This window comes from Sceloporus occidentalis, unplaced genomic scaffold (genome assembly GCF_023333645.1).
Source record: "Sceloporus occidentalis isolate IW3139 unplaced genomic scaffold, rSceOcc1.0.p SCAF_3, whole genome shotgun sequence".
NCBI lineage: Eukaryota > Metazoa > Chordata > Lepidosauria > Squamata > Phrynosomatidae > Sceloporus > Sceloporus occidentalis.
Window position 1 is genome coordinate 39981860 of NW_028316983.1, and position 22486 is coordinate 40004345.

A 22486-nucleotide genomic window follows, 5' to 3' on the forward strand; every position below is an offset into this window, starting at 1 on the left:
AGCCAATTTAGAAGAAAGCCAGAAACATCTGCAAAAATGCCATTGTCAGTGCTACTCAGCAGCACAACAAAGAAGCATGTGTCCTAAGAGGTCAGAAGCCACGACAAAGCCATGCTCCAGTCCTAAGGAGCTGTCTTGGATGAAGCCGATTATCTGGACCCATTTCAAACTGGCTTCAGGGCGGGATACGGAGTGGAGACTGCCATGGTTGCCTTAGTCGATTATCTCCATCTGGGCATCGACAGGGGAAGTGTAACCCTGCTGGTGCTCTTGGACATCTCAGCAGCATTCGATACCATTGACCATGGTATCCTTCTGGAACGCCTGAGGGAGTTAAGTATTGGGGGCACTGCTTTGCAGTGGCTCCATTCCTACCTCTTGGGCAGATTCCAGATGGTAATGCTGGGGGGCAGCTGCTCTTCTAAAAGAGAGCTGACATCTGGCATCCCTCAGGGCACCATCCTGTGCCCCATGCTGTTTAACATTTACATGAAGCTGCTGGGAGAGATCATCCGGAGACATGGAGCGCAGTCTTATCAGTACGCTGATGACACCCAAATATGTTTCTCTATGCTTCTGACTGTTGCAGTGACTAAGGATGGCATCTCTCTTCTGAATGCCTGTCTTGAGTCGGTAATGGGCTGGATGAGGGAAAACAAACTCAAGTTGAATCCAGAGAAAATGGAAGTACTCGTGATAGGTACCCCAGGTCTATGGAAGAAACTTTGTCATCCTGTCCTGGACGGCGTCACACTTCCCCTAAAGGACAAAGTTCGCAGTTTGAGAGTACTCCTGGATCCATCTCTATAGTTGTCATCTCAAATAGATGCGACGGTCAGAAGCGCTTGGTACCAACTTTGGTTGATATGCCAACTGTGTCCCTACCTGGGCTGAAAGGACCTTGAAGCAGTAGTACATGCTCTGGTAATCTCTTGTCTTGATTTATGTAAGGCGCTCTACATGGGGCTACCCTTGTACCAAGTTTGGAAGCTTCAATTAGTTCAAAATATGGCAGCCAGACTGGTCACTGGTCCATCAAGGTTCAGCCACATAACTCCAATTGTAAAAGATCTTCACTGGCTGCCGATTAGCTTCCGGGTGCAATACAAGGTGTTGATTTACCTTTAAAGCCCTACATGGCTTGGGCCTGAGTTACTTGCGGGAACGCCTCTCCCTACATAATCCGCCCCACACTCTTAGAACATTGGGGAAGAATTCGTTGGAATCAAAACACAACCAGACTAACTTTTACTTCCCAGAAAGCCTTTACTGCAGCTGCTCCAAAACTCTGGAACAGTCTCCTGGAAGAAATCCGTCTCACTATCTCCTTGGAGACCTTTAAGAGGGCAGTTAAAACGGATCTCTTCCAGTGAGCTTACCCACCTGATCTCTTATAAGACATATTCTTCTACCTCTTTGACCTAGACTGAAACTTCTCTCTCCTCTTTCACTTTGGATTAATTGTTAATCTATTTTTATATTCTATTGTACTATATTGCTGTTTTTATTGTTTTGATTTGTATTTGTATATTGTACATGTCGCCTCGATCCACCTTTATATTATTATTATTATTATTATTATTATGTGTCATTTAAGCAGCATACCTTCAAAGCAGGGTTGCACAAGATGCGGCCCAGGGGCTGAATGCGGCCCACCAAAGGATTTCTGGATGCGGGGCCGCACTGTCAGGAGGAGGGGGATGTCCTGGCTCCCAGAGTCCTCACCTGATCACATGGGAGCAATGGACTCTTCCCCCAGAGTTTGTCTCTGCTTCCCAGGGGAGCTTTTGCTGGGGGCAGGCCTACAGCTCCTCTCGCCCAGGCAGGCCCAGAGGGGCAAGAGAGCCGTCTCTCTGTCCAGCCACCGCATTGTGCTCCTCCTCCTCTACCGAGTCAAGGCCACTCAAAAGCAAACAACTCGGCCGAGGAGGAGGAGGACAACGTGGTAGTTGGGCGTCCTCCTCTCTTTCTCCTGTCCTCCCCCTCCTCTTCCTCACCAGGCTGTCCACCCAGCAATGAGGGGAAAAGACAAAAGAGGATGGGGCAAAGAGACAAGGATGCCCGCTCACCGCATTGTCTTTCTCTTCCTCTGGCAGGTCGTTCACCTTCAAGAGGAAAGGTTTGAAGCAAACGACTCGGCAGAGCAGGAGGATGACAACGTGGTGGTTGGGTGTCCTTTCTTTCTTCCGTCCTCCCCCTCACTCACCAAAAGAAGGGCCCAAGGTTCTCTCATGATCTCTTGCTGTCTGCTCTCGCGCTGTCTCTCTGCCCTCCCGGCTGTCTCCGCCAAAACCTCAGGCCACTCAAAGGTGAACAACTCAGCAGAGGAGGAGGAGGACAACCTCCTCTCTTTCCCTCATCCTCCTCCTCGTCTTTTGGAAGGAAAGAAGGAAGGAAGGAAGGAAGGAAGGAAGGAAGGAAGGAATCAAGAAAGCGAAGAAGTGGAGAAGGAAAGAAAGAAGGGAGAGAGGACAAAGGAAGCAGGAAAAGGAAGAAAGGAAGGAGGGAGGGAGGGAGAGAGGGAGGGAAGAAAGAAAGAAAGAAAGAAAGAAAGAAAGAAAGAAAGAAAGAAAGGAGGGAGAAAAGAAGGAAGCAGGGAAATAAAGGAAGTGGGGAGGGAGGGAAGAAAGAAGGAAAAAAGGAAATAATAAAGGAAGGAAAAGAGGGAGGAAAGAAGGAAGCAGGGAAAGAAAAAAATGAGGTAGGGAGGAAGAAAGGGGACGCCTTGTCCCCTGGTAGGGTGACTAGACGTTCCCTCCTTTTTCCCAGACATGTCCCCCATCTTAACCTTCCTGTCCAGGAGGTGGGATTCCACAATGTCCTTTATTTTGAGCATGGCTAAGAAGTAGGGATTTGCATTTTGCTTCCAGCTTTTATTTGGTCATACCCCCTATGTTTTTAATGTCCTACATTTCACCTAAATGTCCTACATTTCACCTAAAACTGTTGGCGGCCCAAACAACCTTAACCAATCTTAATTTTGGCCCCTACCTCCTTTCAGGTTGTGCACCCCTGCTCCAAAGTGAACCAAAACAGCTTTATTTTGGCCTGTCTGTTCGGGCCCCATTTCTAATATCTTACTGTGATAACTAGTTACTTTTTTAAAGTAATGAGCTGGAAAGGAGTTAACTTTTTGTTTTGTTTTGCTTGCTTGCTTGCTTGTTTGTAATGGCCTTGCCTGAAATTCATTTCTTTTCAGTGGAACAGAATTGGGTGGTCTGCCTAGAACTCCTTACTAGTTATGTGCACTGACTCAGGCTGTCTGCATGAGAAATGAAATGTAGTTTCACCCCATTTTGAAACCTACCTATTTAAATGATGCATGTGGCCAACATAGGAGAAATCCATGATGAAGCTGTGCTCTGAGGCTAAATGCTGGAGCAAAATAAGCCTTAATTTGCTTCAGTTAAAGCTGGAAAGTACAAATTATCATGCTGGCATGCAGACTGAGTGCCACTGTGGAAATGGGGTAAGGGGCCAGCACCACTGCTGCCCATAATGTTTTTGTCACCCACCACCACCACCCATCAATCACACATGCACCATCAACTCATCAGATGATCAACTCATTGAATATCCCATAAAACAAAATAGCAACCAACACGGGTTGTCACCAACAATACAATGGATTTAATTATAACGTTAAAAAACTATGGGGGAAGGGAGGGAAGGAGGCATGTACAAAGGGCTTCCATGACTGTGCTGTGGCAATGTGTCACTGGGCACATTGATGTACCATATGTGAAGTCAATCACTTGTGCAATCAAGTGGGCAGACACACTGCTGGTTGTGTGGGGCATCGAGTGGATTCACTGGTTGGGGGGATGAGGGAGACAATTGATGGCTGCTGGAGGTGTATCCATATACATGTGTTTGCTATAGAAGCAAAAAAATAGTGCAGCATAGCTTGTAACTGTGAATGCCCTGTTTTGGCCAGTCTGTCCTGGCAGAAGAAGAGGACTGCCTGTGGGTATTCATCCCATTGTGAGTACTGATGGTGCAGTCAGATGATTCTAGCTATGAATTGGGAAAACCTGGAGATAAGCCAGCTTTTCACCTCTGTCTGCTCAGGCTCTCCATTTTAGCAACTGGAGATAGAGAAGGAAGGGACGTATGCATGATTGCTTCATCCTGCAGCTAGAACGTACTACTTTGTAATATCTTTTTCATTTTATTCAGAATTTCCAAAATGTGATATCTGAATTGGCCACTCAGAAGGAACCAGAGAAACATCTTCCTGTATTTTTCAAATGACACAAGAGCAAGATTAACATTAATTTATCAATGAATAACTCAGCAAATTACTTTTCTGGACAAAATTACCTTTCGGGACAGATTCACTGGCTGATCAGAACAACAAGTTCTCCCATTTAAGTAGAAAAATAGATACAAGTGCAATAAATAAATAAAATTCCTAGATCCTTTTTAAAATTAACATTCTATGTGCTGCTCAGATTAATAAATTTTGTGCAGAAAGTAACAGATACAAATATTTCCCCATTCAACTTAATAGTCAACAACTGAGAGAGGAAAATGATGCAATGACCATTGGAATTGGAGAACCAAAGGACAATGAAAGAATATATAGTCAGAAAACTGGTGCTATATAAATAAACAGCAATAATAATAATACACCTCAAACAGAGGTATTTCTGCAGTGTGTATTAGGCCTTATTATTATTATTATTATTATTATTATTTAACTTTGGTCCAATACACACTGCAGAAATAACCCCGTTTGAGGCTACTTTAACTGCCCTGGCTCAATGCTAGGGGATTCTGGAAACTGTAATTTTGTGAAGCATTTAGCCTTCTGTGTCAGACAGCTCAAGTGCCACATTAAACTAGAATTCCCAGGATTCCTTAGCACTGAGCCAGGGCAGCTAAAGCAGTCTCAAACTGGAATATTTCTGCAGTGTATTTGAACCTTTATCTACTTCCTTTATTGATCTCTGATTCTTCCTTCTCCATACCCACTATTCACCTCCATGCAGGATGCACACTGATATTATGAGCCCCAATCATTGCTAGTATCTTCCCCAAGAGGGATTTGTTTTTGATGTGTTACTAAAATAAATATGTCCTGCTCTATGCCTGCAGAGCAGAAAGGAGGTTATAATCAATAGTGTAACTTACAACACTAAAGAATTTAAAGCCATTCTAATAGACTAAAACCAAACCATGAATACTAGGCTTCAAATAAACAACCAGTTTTGTTTGTTTTTTTAAAAAAATCTTGTCACCAAAATAAGGTTAGTGTTGGTGCTAAATGAGCTTCCAGAGGAAATACATTCCACAACCTGTTTGTTATAAGCAAGGAAATTCTTCTTGACTTTTGTTGTTGTTGTTGTTCTTGCATATATACTTTCATATTCAAAATATAAGTTTGCCATGTCACACATGGAATTATGCATGCATGCCTTGTTTTCCTCTTTAAAGTAAATAACAGAAATCCAATTTAGGCTTCACAGGCAAATTAAATGTATTTTATCCTGGTATTTGAAGGAACAGCTTTCCATGTACCAGCCTTGCCATGTTCTCAAATGTGGGTTGGGAAGGCTTCTGTCACTGTACCATAAACATGGAAAGTAGATAAGGGAGTAACATGAGATAGAGACTTCTCTGTGGTGGCACTCCAAATTTGGAATGTCCTCTCCTATGAGAGTATCTTATGGACATTTTGGCAGCAAGCTGATCACCCAACATTTATGACCTGTTAGCTGTACAAAGGCAATCTCACTGTTGACTATTTATGGATTTTATTAGATGTGCATTTTATTGCTGTTATGACAGGTTTATGAAGGAAAGGATATAAATAGAATATAATAAGGTAATACACACAGAATTGTCTGGGATAGAAATCTCCAGCTGTAAATGGACGCCCATAAATTCTGATTATTTGCTATGCTGGCTAGAGCCAATGGAAGCTCTTATCTAAGAACATCAAGTTGGCCATCCATTTTGAAGAGTGTGCATACACAGTCCTCAAATGGGGTGAGGAACAAAGAGAAAGTAACTAGACTGAAGTTATGCTGCATGCTGCTTTGTTACTAAATTTCCATTGCCAATGGAGCAGGCATCTGATCTGAGGCTTTTAGTGGCAGGTTCTAGTGTGACCTTACCTTGGCCTCTGTTTTAAGACTTCCATTACAAATTCATTGAGACTTGATCATTCAAGATTCATCATTCCATACTGAGTCCAGCATTAGATTCTCATAAGTATCTCCTTTTTAACATGTACATAACAGAATGGATCAGAGGGTTAGGAAAACAAAAAAGTATCTGTCCATTTTATAGATGGACATTTCTGAATTGGCAGTCATTCAACATCCTGACCTTCTTTGTTCCTATAGCAAGAGCAGACACTGTAATGCTCAAAATAGCCCCTGATTTGATTATCAATCCAGATACAGTTTGATGCAATATTAAGGTGCTAGCATGAGCAGATGTAGTCTGCAATGACATACATAGCACCAGTCTTAGGTAGTATGAATGCCACATTCATCCATGCAAAAGGCATGGGGAGGAAAGTGCTTGCAAGCAATACCACCACTGCAGCCCTCCCCCCTTCTCCATTTCTGATAGAAACTGAAAGCCAAAAGATGGGTTCTGCCAGATAATCAAGACCACCCCCCACCCCCAGCCCTTCTATCTTTTGTGTGTTCCTAAACACCCCCTGCCTATCTTCACATTTGTGGTGAATTCAGATCTTGTATAAGTGTTGTAAAGTTCATGAAGTATAATCAATCACAATCAAACCTTCTCATTTCCAGAGTATCTAAACAAATTCACCACTTTGGAAACCTCCTCAGGTTCCATTAGAAATAATCAAACTTTTGGTTTCCCATGGAACTCTCATGGTTTAAGGGTATAAAGCTCATCCCCCCCAAACAAAACCTTTTTGCTACAGTCAGTCCTCTACCCTCACCCTTGCATGCACTGTGATTGTTGCTTTTGGGCCTCAGTTTGAGTTTCTTTGTCCATGCCTTGTGATTCATTCATGCAGCTAAAAAGGCCAATGCAATTTTAGGCTGCATCAATAAAAGTATAGGGTCTAGATCAAGAGAAGTAATAGTGCCATTGTATTTTGCTTTAGTCAGGCCCCATCTGGAATATTGTGTACAGTTCTGGGCACCACAATTCAAAAAGGACATTGAGAAACTGGAGCGTATCCAAAGGAGGGTGACTAAAATGGTGAAGGGTCTGGAAACCATGTCCTATAAGGAATGACTCAGGGAGCTGGGGATGTTTAGCCTGGAGAAGAGAAAGTTAAGAGGTGATATGATAGCCCTGTTTAAATATTTGAAGGGATGTCATATTCAGGAGCTTGTTTTCTGCTGCTCCAGAGAACAGGACCCTGAACAATGGATGCAAGCTACAAGAAAAGAGATTCCATTTCAACATTAGGAGGAACTTCCTGACAGTAAGGGCTGTTCGACAGTGGAACACATTCTCTCGGAATGTAGTGGGGTGTCCCTCCTTGGAGGTCTTTAAGCAGAGGCTGGATGGCCATCTGTCAGGGATGCTTTGATTGAGATTTCCTGCGAGGCAGGAGGTGGGACTGGATGGCCCTTGAGGTCTCTTCCAACACTACAATTTTTTGATTCTATGATTTTAGTTCTACTTCCCTTCTTTCTGTGCATTCTTCATTCAGAATAAACAGCTGCACCTAGGGTTGCCATAACCCGGCTGCAACCGGGAATTTCCCGGTTTTGGCAGCCCCGGGCCCCTCCTGTCCCGGGTGCTGCCAAAAACCGGGACAACCCCGATTGCAGCCAGGTTGCCGCAGCCCGCGGGGCCTCGCTGCCCTCTTCCTCTTCAGGGAGGCAGGGAGGAAGAGGAGGGCAGTGAGGCCTCGGGCGGAGGAAGTGAAGGTGGAGGCGGCACCTCCCCGCATGCCCACGCCACCCACCTCCTCTGCCCCCTCTCCCCCAGGCCGCGCGGTTGCTTGGAGGAGGCGAAGGTGGAGGCAGCACCTAATGCGTGTGGGCGCACCACCCTCCCCGCCACCCTCCCCACATCCCTGCGTGCCCACCCACCTTCCCCTGCGCGCCCGCGCCACCCACCTCCTCCTCCTCCACCCCCTCCATTCCAGGCCACGTAGAGGAGGCGACAGTGGAGGCGGTACGCCTCCTGCGCGCTGCCGCACCACCCTCCCCGCCTTGCGCGCGACCGCGCCACCCACCTCCTCCTCCACCACCCCCTCCGCCTCAGGCCACGCAGCGAATGGAGGAGGTGGAGGAAGAGGAGGAGGAGGGGGAGGAGGTGAAGGAGGGGGAGGAGATGGTGAGTGAGTGGCCAGAGGCCTGAAGTTGGTTTTTTTTGGGGGGGTGCTTTTAATGCTAACAAGTCTCCCTTGTTTTGACAGTGATAGTGTGGTGGTGGTGGTGGTGGTGGTGATGATGATGATGATATGAGTCATCTTCAGAGGCATGCAGGCACTGTTTCAGAAGCCGAGAGAGTGTGACTTTCCAAAGTGCCTTTTCTGTGTGTTTTTGGTTCTTTAATGGTGATATTGATATCAACAAGCCTCTGAGGCATGGCCAATGTAAACTGCTGTGATTTTTAAAAACTCATGCGCAGTGAAGAAAAACCAAAGTCTCTTGACCAAGTACACACTTCTGAGAAGTACACTTGGTGCAAGAACTGTGAAACCACCTTGACATGTTCAATATGCATAGCCATGTTAAACCATGCTAAGTGTTAAACCCAAGGGGTTTGGTTATGGAATAAGCCTCTGATGCAAGAGGCCATGTTAAGTAAAGTCATGTGAAATGCCCAAATGTGCTGTTGTGTGTGTTTTGGAATGGAGGCTGGGGGTGTTTGGCCAGAAAGGGAAGTACATTTCTGCCATCTGTGTAGAAATAATGCCCAAATGTCCTCCATTATGATCATGCCTAAGAAACATTAATTTATATTAACATTTTTTTAAAAATCATCAAATTTTTTCACGTGTCCTCCATGTTTAAAAATGTGTCCTACATTTGTCCTACATTTGTCCCGATTTGGAGGTCCTGACTTATGGCAACCCTAGCTGCACCCATTTCCCAATTCTTTAAGTCTACTATTCCATTTCGCTTCTTCATTTTGTTAGCACTGTGTGTTGGTTTTTGAATGAGTTGTCTGCGTGTGTGTGCTCTTTATATTTCTTCCAATAAAAGTTCATATATTTTCACATGCCTGGGGTCCCTTATTTTTATTTTATTTATTTCAAGGATTTCTATCCTACCTTTCTCCCACAGTGGGATTCAAGGTGGGTTATTTATCAATTACAACTTGTATAGCTGGTGCTGGATCCTACAAATTATAAAGATAGACTGCTCCTGTCTGCGGAGGTGCTACTAACAACACACATTTGGGGTACCAACACCTGTGACCCTCTTGATGTTTTTCACTTTTGCCCATTAGCCCTAGCTAGCATAGCCAATGATGAGGGAATATGGAAGTGACAAAAACATCTTTAGAAGATTGGTGTGCTGTCACAACAATGACCAACATATAAGAAACAGAGTAGAAATTGTATACTTTACTTTTTCTCCAGCTTTTTAAAAAAGAAGATATAACAACATTTGAGCCTGGACCACAACTCTCAAAATCCCCTGGTCTTCATGTTCAGTGGCCATGCTGTCTAGGAAATTCTGGGAGCCAAAGTCCCCAAAGTTTAATTTTTCCTAAGCTCTGGGCAAGATTCCCTCACTCCCATATCCCTTTATCTACTGAAAGTCCTCTGCTCTCAGACATGCTACACTCCAATGCAAGCAAGGAAAAATGAGTTCTCTGGATTGTTTGCCCTAAGCATAGCCAGTTGTCCAATCTGATAGATGCAGATCAGTAATCCTCCTAGGAGTTTCCCACTAGCGTACAAAAATTCTTTATTTGTGCACACAATAAACATGTCTGCTAACCTTTGTTTACAACTGCATTCTGTATACACTTCAAGATAAAAAGCAAGATTTTGCACAGGAGCTGTCATGTGAATTACCCCGAAGTCCCTTCTGCCCCTGTGCCTGTCAAAATGCTTATAGAACCAAATTACACAGCAGTCAATGAGAATTTTGTGCCATTAAAGTCTAAGTTAATTGCTTTTCAACAGCACTTTATTTACTGTTATAAAAGGAAACATACCCCAAAGGCTACGATATCATGGGGATGAGCTTTCTGCTGACAGAAGCCATGCTTCCACATCAGTGTTCAGATAATTACCTGACTTTTGCAATAACACAACATTACTCTGCACTCCTGGGAATATATGGCAGTGTACACAGAATTCTAGGGCCAAAGTGAAGCATTGGTATACATGGATAGGGGAAGAGTGACATCTACAGGTTGCTTCCAACTATCACACACAAGTTTGGCACTGGTCTCTGTATTCTGGCTGTATATGATGTAGCTCCATCATCACATTCAGCATTAAAAGCTCCCAATGGAACCAGACAATATTGCACTAGAACACAAGAAAATCCATTAACTAGGCAATAGAGTCCAGCTACCATGAAATATATACAGCAAGTTACACAATGCAGAATCAAGAGATTGGGGAGAGTAAGAAACTGCTTTCCAGGTGTTTATAAACCTTGAGTGCCTTGGGTTCTAGCCAGCCTGACCAGCAGTAGAGGATGAACTTCATCAAGATTGAAAGGTTCCCTGTCACCGTGCTAAGCTACAAGAGCAGCCTGTTTGAAACTGTGGCTAAAATAGAGGGGTGGATCACCCATGCACACTTCTGACTGAAGAGATAAACCACATACACAAATGACAGAAATCATACATCAGTGCTGGACTTTATTGATCATATCTTCTCGAGGAGTCGGTTCGCACATGGCTGCAATTACTGAAGAGACACACATCTTTGATGAAGGATAATAGATCAGATATAGAGAACACACTAATGCAAAATATCTCAAGGTAACTTACTTGCATGTCCCTAGAGGGCTTAGAAGTTACTGCCTGAAAACCTGCAGACACCATGTCAGTATAGAGAACTGGGGTAGGAAACCTGTGATCTTTGAGAGATTGCACAGACCTATGATGAAAAACATTTTTCAATATTGTAGCTGTTTTTGATATATTTTGGGGGTGCTGAATTAAAAAAAACACAATAAAAATGTTATACCACAGAGTTCTTTCACAATTTTTATCAATTCAGTTGTTACCCAGCTTTGATTACCAACACTGATGTTCCAGTGAGATTTCTTCTAGAGCTTTTGAATGAATTTTTGTGTTTCATATCAGTGAATTAAAGGTGTTTTGAGTCTATTCAGACTTCAGTCCCTTTCTTACTTAAATTTATTTATTTATTTTGCAGGAGCATTTCATTCAGTCACATATTACAATGTAGAAATGTCAAAGCAAATTGTGGGGGGGAAAACCTGTATGTGATGGAGCAAATCTGAGATTATTTTTGGATCTGGAATGCCAAATTCCTATAAAACAGTCATAATTTTTTTAAGTTATGACACTCAGTTTTGCAGTCAAACCCATATACCAGGAGATGTAATTTAATGATCTCTGGAAGACCACATATCCCTGATACATATAGTATTCAATTAGAGAAATTGTAATGTTGGCTGAGGCAGTACACTACACCACAGGGATCAACAGTCTGACTTCATAAAAGACAGCATCCTGTGAGTTCCTGAGGCAAGCTTGCTGCATAGAGATACATCTACTCACCTGGGCTTCTCCATCTAGGAAGCTGGTGATGTACATTAATTTGGAAAAGGGTCATAGTTCAGTTGTAGAGCACATCCTCTGAAGATGGTCCAGGGCCAGTCTCTGGCATCCCCAAGTTTAACTCAGTAAAACACTCCTAAAGCCATGGTAAACAACAGCCAGTCTGTGTACATCAGAATTCTCCAAGGTGGCATCATCCAGAGCCCAAACTTCATGATGATGCTAGTAGATGGGATCTAGTGTCCAAAACATCTGAAGGGCTCTGGGCTAAGGGAAGGCTTGTATAGACAGTACAGAACAGTACCAGGCTAAGCCTGGTATAGACAATAGGGAGCTGGACAAATTGTAGGTTGGCCTGATAAAAGGCAGCTTCCTGACTTCAATCTTTGCCATGTCTGATGAAGTCATAAAGAAAGGGAGGAGCTCAAAAATAGCTAGGCAGAAAAAAATCTTGGACTTGCAGTAGGAAAGCAACATTTCTGCATAAGGCAGGGTGGGCAGGTGCAAGCCTCCACTTGCTTTTTGACTTCAGCTCCCATAATTCCTCACCAATTGGTACATTTGCAAAAACTAATAATTGTAGTCCAAAAACAGCAGGACAGAGTTGCACATCCCTAGTTTGAGAATGTCCTGAGTGATTTCACCAAAGACCAATTTAACCAGCATCTTCTTCCCCACAGTATCACTGGAAAGCTCACATCCGCCAGAACAAGAAAGCTATAGCCCTCTGCCTCCAGTAACAAGCATTCAGGAGCATTTTATCCAATGCTGGATAAAACTATCATGCACAGCAGCTATTAATAGCATTCTTTTCAATCAATTTGTGTAATCCCGCTTTAAAGCCCTTAAGTGACAGTAAATTCCAGTATATAACTACAGTATGCACTATTTGAAGAAGTGTGTTCTTTTGACTATCCTGAATCTCTCACAACTCAGTTTATGTAAAGGACCCAAGATTCTGTTATTATGGTCAAAGGAGAAAAATTCTATCCACTTTTTCTCCATCGTGCGTAATTTCATATACCTAATATACCTAATTTATGTAAATCCAGCTATAACCTTACCTTATATAAATACATAAGCCTACCTGACCATATACTGCTTGCTTTGGTTTGGAAAAGATATGCTTGAAGGAACGTAGGTTTGGTTGAAATGTTAGAATAATTGATAGTGCTATGTCACAGGACTAGATTAATTAAATTACTCAATGTATATGATGGAAGGAGTAGGGTTGTGGTTGTATGTAGACATCGCCCACAGTGCTCTGAGCCCTTTGAAATAACAATTAGTTGAGTTCAACTCTTGAAACACATTCACAAGAAGAACATTTCATAGAAAGAAGGCCATACTACATCAATAGCCGAAGGCATAAATATTCTCATAGGTTGGAGCAGAAGGAAATTTTGAAAATTGACAATAAGGAGCAAAGAGACATACAATACCTCAGCACCAACATCATTTCGGATATTTTAAAAAAAGAATCAAATATTTGCCCATGAATGCATATACCATCTGTACTAGGCCCAAAGTGCAACTACTTGTCCAAAGATCTTGCAAGCCATGCAGATAGAACACAACCTACCTGCGGATTTGCATCACAGGTTGAGTTTCCCTTATCTGGAATTCTAAAATCCGTAATACTAAAAAAAAACAAAAAAACCACTGTTTTCATGGGTGACTGAGATAGTGGGGCTGTAAGACCACCTTGAAAGGGCACCCTGCAGCCACACCTTTCTTCTCCCGAGGGACACCGCAGCAGCCAAACCGCATGGCATCCCTCCACAACTAAAAGAACCCAGAAAAACCAGGTTCTTTTAGGAGCACACGCCCGACGCCACAAATGCACCATTAGTGCCCTGTGGCGCATCAGTGATGCAAGCACAGCACACTGACATATGGACGCTACACAGTGTTTGCATCATGGACATGCAACCCAAGTGGGAGGGGCTGCACAGTCATGGCAGCGCCCATATGTCCTAGGGTTCAGGGGCGTGTGGTTGCTGCCTGCTCCCAAACCCTAGTATTGGCGCCACCACGCCACTTTTGGCCCATCTGTGCCGGGCCAGTGACACCTTTTCTTTCTGATTATTCAATGCACAAAAGACTTAAGCACAAAATTATTGTTAAAATATTGTTTAAAATTACCCTGACACTATGAAGCTTACTGAATGAGAAACAAAAGGTGAAGCCAATAGGGAGAATAGCGATTTTCTCCATCCCGCTCCGCATGCCCTCATAGCACTTCAGTTCTCAGCCCAAGAGAAGACGTTCATCAAAGCGAGCCTTTGGCCAAACAGGAATCTAAGAGTATGTGGATCAGCATGGAGAAAGCCACTACTCTCCTGATAGGCTTTGCCTTTCTTTTCTTATGTAGTAAAGTCCACAGTGTACAAAGTGTATATAAAACATAAATAAATGTTGTGTTAAGCTTGGGTCCCACCTCCCCTCCAAGATATTTTATTTATGTATATATACCGTATTTTCTGGCATACAAGATGGCTTTTTAGCCCAGGAAAATCTTCCCCAAAGTCGGGGGTCGTCTTGTGCGCCGGAAAAAAAAAAAGCCAAGCCTGCTGGCTGGGTCCTAAAGAGAGCCTTCAACTGCAAAGCCTTCTCCTGAAGGCAAAGGAGCCGCACGGTGCGTCCCTTCCCTTTCCTTCCTCCCCTTTCTTCTTTTATCTCCTTCTTTCCTTCCTTCACCCTTTCCTTTCCTCCCTTCTTCCTTCCCTTTCCTTCCTAGGTTTCTCTCTCTTTCTCCACCACTTCCTTCCTTCCCTCCCTCCCTTTCTTTTTCCCCTCCTTCCTTCTCTCCCTCCCTCCCTCCTTCCTTCCCTTTTTCTTCCTTTTCTTCTCTTCCTTCCTTCCTTGCTCTCTTCCCCTCCTGTCCTCCTTTTCCCGGGCGGTGGCATTCCTCTCTGGGGAGGGGTGGCAGGAGGTCTTTCAACCTTCCCTCCTGAGGCTCAGTCCTTCCCAAGAGAAGGAGCAGAGGGTTTCCCGTGCTCTACCTCTGCCTCTCCTTCTCCTCTTCCCTTCCCTTGTGTAGGATGGAGCCTTGTTGGGGGAAAGAAAGAGCTCCGGAGTCAGTTGGGAAGGAAGGACCCACTTTTTGTTGCCAGGCAAAAACACACTGCAGCAATAATCCAATCCGAGACTGCTTTAACTGCTCTGGCTCAGTGCTAGAGAATTCTGGGAAATGTAGTTTTGTGAGAGATTGAGCCTTCTCTGTCAGAGAGCTCTGGTGCCACAATAAACTCCATTTCCCAGGATTCTCTAGCACTGGGCCAGGGCAGTTAAAGTGCTCTCAAACTGGACTATTGCTGCCATGTGTTTTGGACCTTTGTTTCTTTTCTTTGGCTAACTGGAGAGAAAAACAAAAACAACTAGGAGATTATCGCACTGCGTTCTGAGAACGTTCCTATCATCACGTGATGAGAACGTTCCTGGAACAGATATTACTGCATTAGTAAACTAGAACGTGATCAGAACGTGATCAGAACTGCATTTTACCGCACAGCGATTCCTGAAACCGTTCCGAGAACATATTCCACCAAGGCCGCCTCCGTCTCCTGATTGGCTGAAAGAATGACAGGCAGGGAGGCAAGGAAGCAGGCAGGCGAGCGACTGCAGTGAGGGAAGGGGTGTGTGTGTGAGAGAGAGGGGGGAAAGGAGGAGGGAGGGAAGGGAGGGAAGAAGGAGGGATCGGGAGGAAGGCAGGGAGAAAGAGAAATGGGGAGAGATGAGCCTTGCAAGTTACATCCCAAACCTCCTTTGCAAGGCTGGGAAGAAGGAGGAGCTCCATGCAGGTCTCTTCAAGCCGAAGGAAAGCAAGTTGCCAGGGAGGGACTGGGCCAATGGCAGAGCCCCAGCAGCCATAGCAGCTCTTTAAACCGGTTAGAAAAGAAGAGTTCTCTGCTGTCATCCCAATTCCCCATTTTGGCTGCTTGTCAGCCTTTTGCCTCCTGTGTGTGTGCGCATGTAATGTGTGCCTTCATAGAATCATAGAATCATAGAGTTGGAAGAGACCACAAGGCCCATCCAGTCCAACCCTATTCTGCCATGCAGGAAATCACAATCAAAGCATCCCCAACAGATGGCCATCCAGCCTCTGCTTAAAGACCTCCAAGGAAGGAGACTCCACTACACTCTGAGGAAAGAGTGTGTTCCACTGTCGAACAGCCCTTACTCTCAGGAAGTTCCTCCTAATATTGAAGTGGGATCTCTTTTCCTGGAGCTTGCATCCATTGCTCCGGGTCCTAGTCTCTGGAGCAGCAGAAAACAAGCTTGCTCCCTCATCAATGTGACATCCCTTCAAATATTTAAACAGGGCTATCATATCACCTCTTAATCTTCTCTTCTCCAGGCTAAACATCCCCAGCTCCCTAAGTCGTTCCTAGTAGGGCATGGTTTCCAGACCTTTCACCATTTTAGTCGCCCTCCTTTGGACACGCTCCAGTTTCTCAATGTCCTTTTTGAATTGTGGTGCCCAGAACTGGACACAATATTCCAGGTGGGGCCTGTGAGCTTCCCTCCCCGCTTTAATTCTTGTCTGGCTCTTTGCTATGGAATTCTGGGAGTTGTTTGCTTGCTTTTGTGTGTTGCTACAAACAGAGGAGCTTTTGTGGGTTCCTTCCTGGAGGGAAGGAGGAGAAGGTCCTGGGCATCCCTGCCATCCTTGCCTCCTGCAGGCTGCCAGCACAGGAGCCCCGCTGGACATGACACTAGAGGCCCCCGCAGAAGCAGCCAGACCCTCTCCCTCTTGCTCTCTGCTCTGGCCCCCCTGTTTCCCTCTCTCTTTCTCTCTCTTTCCCTTCTTTCCTCTTCTCTCACTTGTCCCAACTTTCCTCCCTTCCCTCCCTCCTTCTTTCCCCCCTCACACACACACACCTTCCCTCACTGCAGTCGCTCGCCTGCCTCCCTCCCTCCCTGCCTGTCATTCTTTCAGCCAATCAGGAGACGGAGGAATGAGAGAACGGATTTGAGAACAGATAAGAATACCGCACACACCTCTGTTGGAACGTTCTCATCATGTTTCAGCTCTCTGGGAACACATTCATATCTGTACCCTCCTGGAACACATTTGGAACACATTTAAACGTTCTGAGAACCCGATTGGGACACATACGTGCGGTATACTCAAATGCGTTCCGTTCTCATCACGTGATGAGAACGTTCTCAGAACACAGTGCGATAATCTCCCAAGTCTTGGCACACAGAGAAACCAGCCAGGCTGCTCCTTAGGAGTCTGGCTGGAGGCTATCTATCATCTATCTATCTATCTATCTATCTATCTATCTATCTATCTATCTATCTATCTCACATGCCTCTCATGGTGTATCTACACTGTAGATATAGAATGCGCCATCCACTTTAATTGTTGTGGCTCCATCCACACAGGAGCATAGGATTTGTAGTTTTTATAAGTTTTATAAAACTACAAATCCTAGGATTCCAATAGGAGCCACTTGAACTGCCACGGCTCCATCCATACAGAATCCCTGGGATTTGTAGTTTGGAGCAGCCCCCCCGCATTCTTTGGGCAGAGAAGGCAAAAGACCTTATAAAACTACAAATCCTAGGATTCCAATAGGAGCCACTTGAACTGCCACGGCTCCATCCATACAGAATCCCTGGGATTTGTAGTTTGGAGCAGCCCCCCCCCCCCCGCATTCTTTGGGCAGAGAAGGCAAAAGACCTTATAAAACTACAAATCCTAGGATTCCAATAGGATGGAGCAGCGGCTCTTAAAGTGGCATCAAACTGCATTAATTTTACATTGTAGATGCACCAAGAGGAAGGGCGGGAGGAGTTGTCAAGGCGGGTGAAATAATATTGTGTATGCTGTTATTTCAAAAGTGGAACACACTCCTTCCTCGGAGTGTAGTGGAGTCTCCTTCTTTGGAGGTCTTTAAGCAGAGGCTGGATGGCCAACTGTCGGGGATGCTTTGATTGGGAGTTCCTGCATGGCAAAAGAAGGGAGTTGGACTGGATGGCCCTTGGGGGTCTCTTCCAACTCTAGGGACATTATCAGAAGGCCAAGCCAGCTGGTTAAGTCCTAAAGAGAGCTTGCGGCTCCCTTGACTCGGGAGAAGGCAGCCAGCTAGCTGGGGCCTTCCTCTTTCTCCTCCTCTTCCCCTCTTCTTTTTCTTCTTCTTCTTCTCCTCCTCTTCTTCTTTTTCTTTCCCTCTTCTTCCTCTTCTTTCTCCTCCTCCTCCTCTTCTTCCCCTCTTCTTTTTCTCCTCCTCCTCTACTTTTTCTTCCCCTCTTACTCTTATTCTTTCTCTACCTCCTCCTCTTCTTCCCCTCTTCCTTTTCCTCCTCGGCTTCTTCTTTCCCTCTTCCTCTTCCTCCTCCTCTTTTTATCCTCTTTTTCCTATTCTTCTTTCTCCTCCTTTTCTTCTTTCTCCTTCTCCTTTTTTCTCCTCCCCCCTCTTTCTCCTCTGCCGCTGCTGCTACTGTTATTGTGTGCCTTCAGCTCCTTTCTGACTTATCATGGAAGAGAGGGGTAGTCTTATACGGTGAGTATATCCCAAACACTCTATTTTAAGTTGTAAAGTTGGGGGTCGTCTTATACGCCTGGTCGTCTTATATGCCGGAATGTAAGGTATATATGCAAATACAGTAGAGTCTCGATTATCCATCCTTTGGTCATCCGACATTCTGGATTATCCAACGTCGCAGCTGCTTGGAGGTATGGCTGTAGGCATTTCCGCATCCCCAGACATGCCCGGAGAGAAGGGTGAGTGAAGTTTCGCCCCAAAACACAGCCCCAAGTGCAGCAGCAGTGGCAGTGAGCAGGGCAAGTACCTCCAGGTTAGCAATTCATAGTGATTTCAAGGCTTTTCTTGGACCCTCCGGATTATCTGACATTTTTGGCTATCCGACTATCAGCCCGCCCGTTTATGTCGGATAATCAAGACTCTACTGTAAGTATTTCAAAATCCCAAAAAAATATCCAAAATCCAAAACACTTCTGGTCCCAGGCATTTTAGATAAGGGATACTCAACCTGTACAACAAATAAATGTCTTAGTCTGTTTAATAAACAGGCATACTCCCCATTTTAAAAAGGATAATATACAACAGCAAAATAACCATGTTATATATGCACATCTGTCTTAAATTATCTTCACTGAAGAACTTCAAGGTTAAAAAGGAAAATACCAATCATGAAATCTCCAAAATTAATCTCCTTTCTTTTGGAAGAACTTTGTCACTGTCACAGTGCAACTTTGCCACCCAGTGTTCAAACACAGCATTTCATCAGGCTGTATAAATCCACTTCTGAATGGATGGAATGGAAACAGTTCAGGCAGAGGAGCTTAATGATGCTGGTCTTTCAAGAGGCTTGATGGAATGGCACTGTTACTCCTTTTCTGACTTCTGTAGCTTGGTTGCTATAATGAGTACAACCTGAAGACAAACATTCATTCTCTCTCTCCATTCATGAGAACACTGACACAAATTAGACGAGGAAATCCATGAATCCTCCTCTTTATATTTTTAAAAGGCAGTCGAGGCAGAGGAAGATGAAGTTGTGATCAGGAACACTGAATTGGGTTAGCTCTTTCACTATACATGGTTTTCCTGATTACACTTCCCTTTGAAAGCTAGTTTATGTAGGTACATGCAAACAAGATCCACTTACTATTCTAGTTTGATCCTGAGCATTTTCAAATGGAATAGGCAATTTTAAACATAATATATCAGGCATTGCTCTATAAGCTATCCAGACAGTATATCAGAGAGAGAGCTCACAGCACTGTGTATGATGTGTTCAGACACATGCAATCATGAACCCCCTGCTTTCTTCATATCAGCTACTTCTCTTGAAGTATTCAGCAATTTGCATTACACCCTTGCACAAATCAGGGCAATGTGCATGGCAGTTAACCCATTTTATCTACACAATGACCTTTCAAGGTAGAGCAGACAAGAGCAACTTCAACTGGCCATACAGCTGTTCTGTGTGCTTAACAGCTGAATGGGTATTTGAACAGGCCTCTTCTTTCAAGTCCAATGTTGCATCACCTAGAGCATTACTTTAATTTCTGTAGCATATTTCAAGAATATAACATTTTCTTCCACATCACCTAATGTTATGGGGACGCTGCTTTTTCTAACCTAAACCCAATCCAGCAAGTAGTTGGATTTGAGCCTTTTTTGGCCAAATCTGTCACAGTATCAACAACCCTATGAAAAAATTAGATGCTCATATACCGTGATGTACAAGAGACAATGGCAAGAAAAATTATCCAATTTCATGTATACGTCTTCTGCTTCGTCTTGCATCTGACCAATAGTGAAAATGCAATTTTTAAAAGCACCATACACCACTTCTGTACAGGCCTCCCCCCCCCCTTTTGTGCATCTGGCCTTTTGCTTTGTGGTGCTATATCCAGTCCCCATGAGAAAATTATTCTTCCAAGCTCAAGATATAAAGAGGCGAATTAAGAGCAAAGCTGAGGTGTATACATATGCTTCACTGATCTCTCATTCTACAGCCCACATGAAAGCCTTGGTTTAAACCAGGGGTAAATATATCGCAGATGTACTTGCACTGAAATTTTCATCAGCCCTAACCAGCACAGCCAAAGATAAGGCTAATGGGAGACACAGCCCATCACCACCTGGAGAGCTTCACATTCCTGAACCATTACATAGATCAATATATGAAAGTCAGACATTACTCTGAAGGCTATTAAGTGCCTTATCTTCAACAATCTTGGTCAAGAGAGATATATCATGTACCAGAAGAATACAGCTCAAGTTGAAAAATGAAGAAAAAAAGTTTAAGATCACTACTGTATATATGCATGTATATGTCCAGAAATTTTAGGCAAAAATTGATTCCCAAAATCTGTGTCTACATATCCAAGGGTCAATGAAGATTTCCACACCAGCTCAGAAGCACTGGTAAAACGTTGCTGGATCATTGAGGAACCGTGCACGTGTGAAAACCTGGTGTGGCGTTCACACAGTTTCCATTCAGAGGAAATTGGCTCTCCTAGAACGATTCAGTGACACTAGAGCAAGCTGACGATTCCATGATGATGAGGAAGCGCCATACGTTCATACACATGTGGTTCCTCATCGTTTGAGGGACGATTTACCAGTGCTTGTGCCTGGTATGAAAATCTTCATCATAAGTATGGTACTTTAACACTTATTTTAAAAAGGAATCGTTTAAAAAGGTGAAAGGCAAGAGCATAATCTGTCCTGAAAGCACTGCCCCCTCCCCCCCATTCTCTCATCCATCCAGCCTTTAGTATAAGCACAAACAATGTCTGCCAGAATTTTCTATGTTCTTTGACATTGTTTTACTTTGCTTCATTCTTTACATCCTTTGTTACATGTCCCTAAATTTTACTCTTGACTTATCCATGGGTCATGTCAAAATCCCTAACTTTAGCCCCAAAACTTGCCCTCAACGTATACATGAGGTAAACTTATATACAGTATACCCATTATACCATTTCTAAACAGCAAGCAAGAAAGAGCCTCACATCAATAAACTATGAGCCCTGCTTTAGATACAATTGGACTAAATGTAATCTGTGGCAGCAGGCTTGATAAGGATTTAGTGGCAGGGGAATATGAAAGAAAAGTGTTATGAATTAACTTATTTTTCACCTCTCTTTATGCATTCTCCCTGTGTGAAACATTCACCTAGATTACTCACCCCTAGATAGCAGTCTTCTTCAATTTTACTTTTATTGTACACCTAAGCAAAGGTACAACTATAGCATCTCGATATTTAATGATCCAACCGTTGTCTGGTTGGGAGTGGTGAGAGTCAGAAAAACGCTACATGGAATTTAGTCTGTGTTCACAAATAGCAGCTAAAAGTATTCTGCATCCTCAAAAGAAACTGTGTGTCCCAATGGTGTAAGAAAAATGATCAAAATTAACAAGTTTGCTTTTTAAAAAGTAAAGTTCACAATTAGTTTATTAAGAAATAGTTAGTTGTGGGGATTGAAAAGCCACTGGATTGTATACTTTAAGAGCCATTTATCCTAGCAGAAAAAATATGAATTGCTTTAAATGAACCTAAATTACACAACAAACATGTAAACCCCGGGACAAAGATGCACAAAACCAAAGGGATCAATTTCTCCAATATTAGACCCTTTTTTCATTAATGAAGCCAGACAGACTTGGCAAAGTACAAAATCATTTAAGTTTTCTTGTTCTGAATCAATCGGAACCCTTTTAATAAAAAAAAATAGTGAGCAGTATGAAAATATTTTAAAGCAATAATATTTTTGTACTATATAACTATGTTAAAGTATCTTACATTATATGTCAGATGGGCTGGATGGCTGAATATTCTTGCAGGGTATGACCTCTGCCTACATAATGCTTTTCAAAACAAAATTACTAATTCTAACATTTTATTAGGCTATACTACAACAAGGAATAGAATGACTGCAATTCTCCCTCCAATCTCTTGCCCAAAGTACAACATACATAAGAGTTTGTAAACAAAGAAATAGCATGGCAATCCCCCTATTATCTTATTGTACTTATTTTTCCAATTAATTGATGTAATTCATTTTGTAGTATTTGTAATTAAAGAAAAATTTTAACTTCAGAGAGTTGCTTAAAATAAGAGAAATGTGGAGGGGAAGGAAGAGTAAAGCTATGAAACCCACATACAGATGGTATTGTGGGATTTATTCCATGGCAGCAGAATAAAAGAAGTTTAACCTATTCATTATATTGATTAGAATTATTACAGCTCTCTGATTCAGAAGAATCTCATTCAGACACTCAGGCTAATTTTCTAAATACTCTACATTAAAGGGTCTAATAGG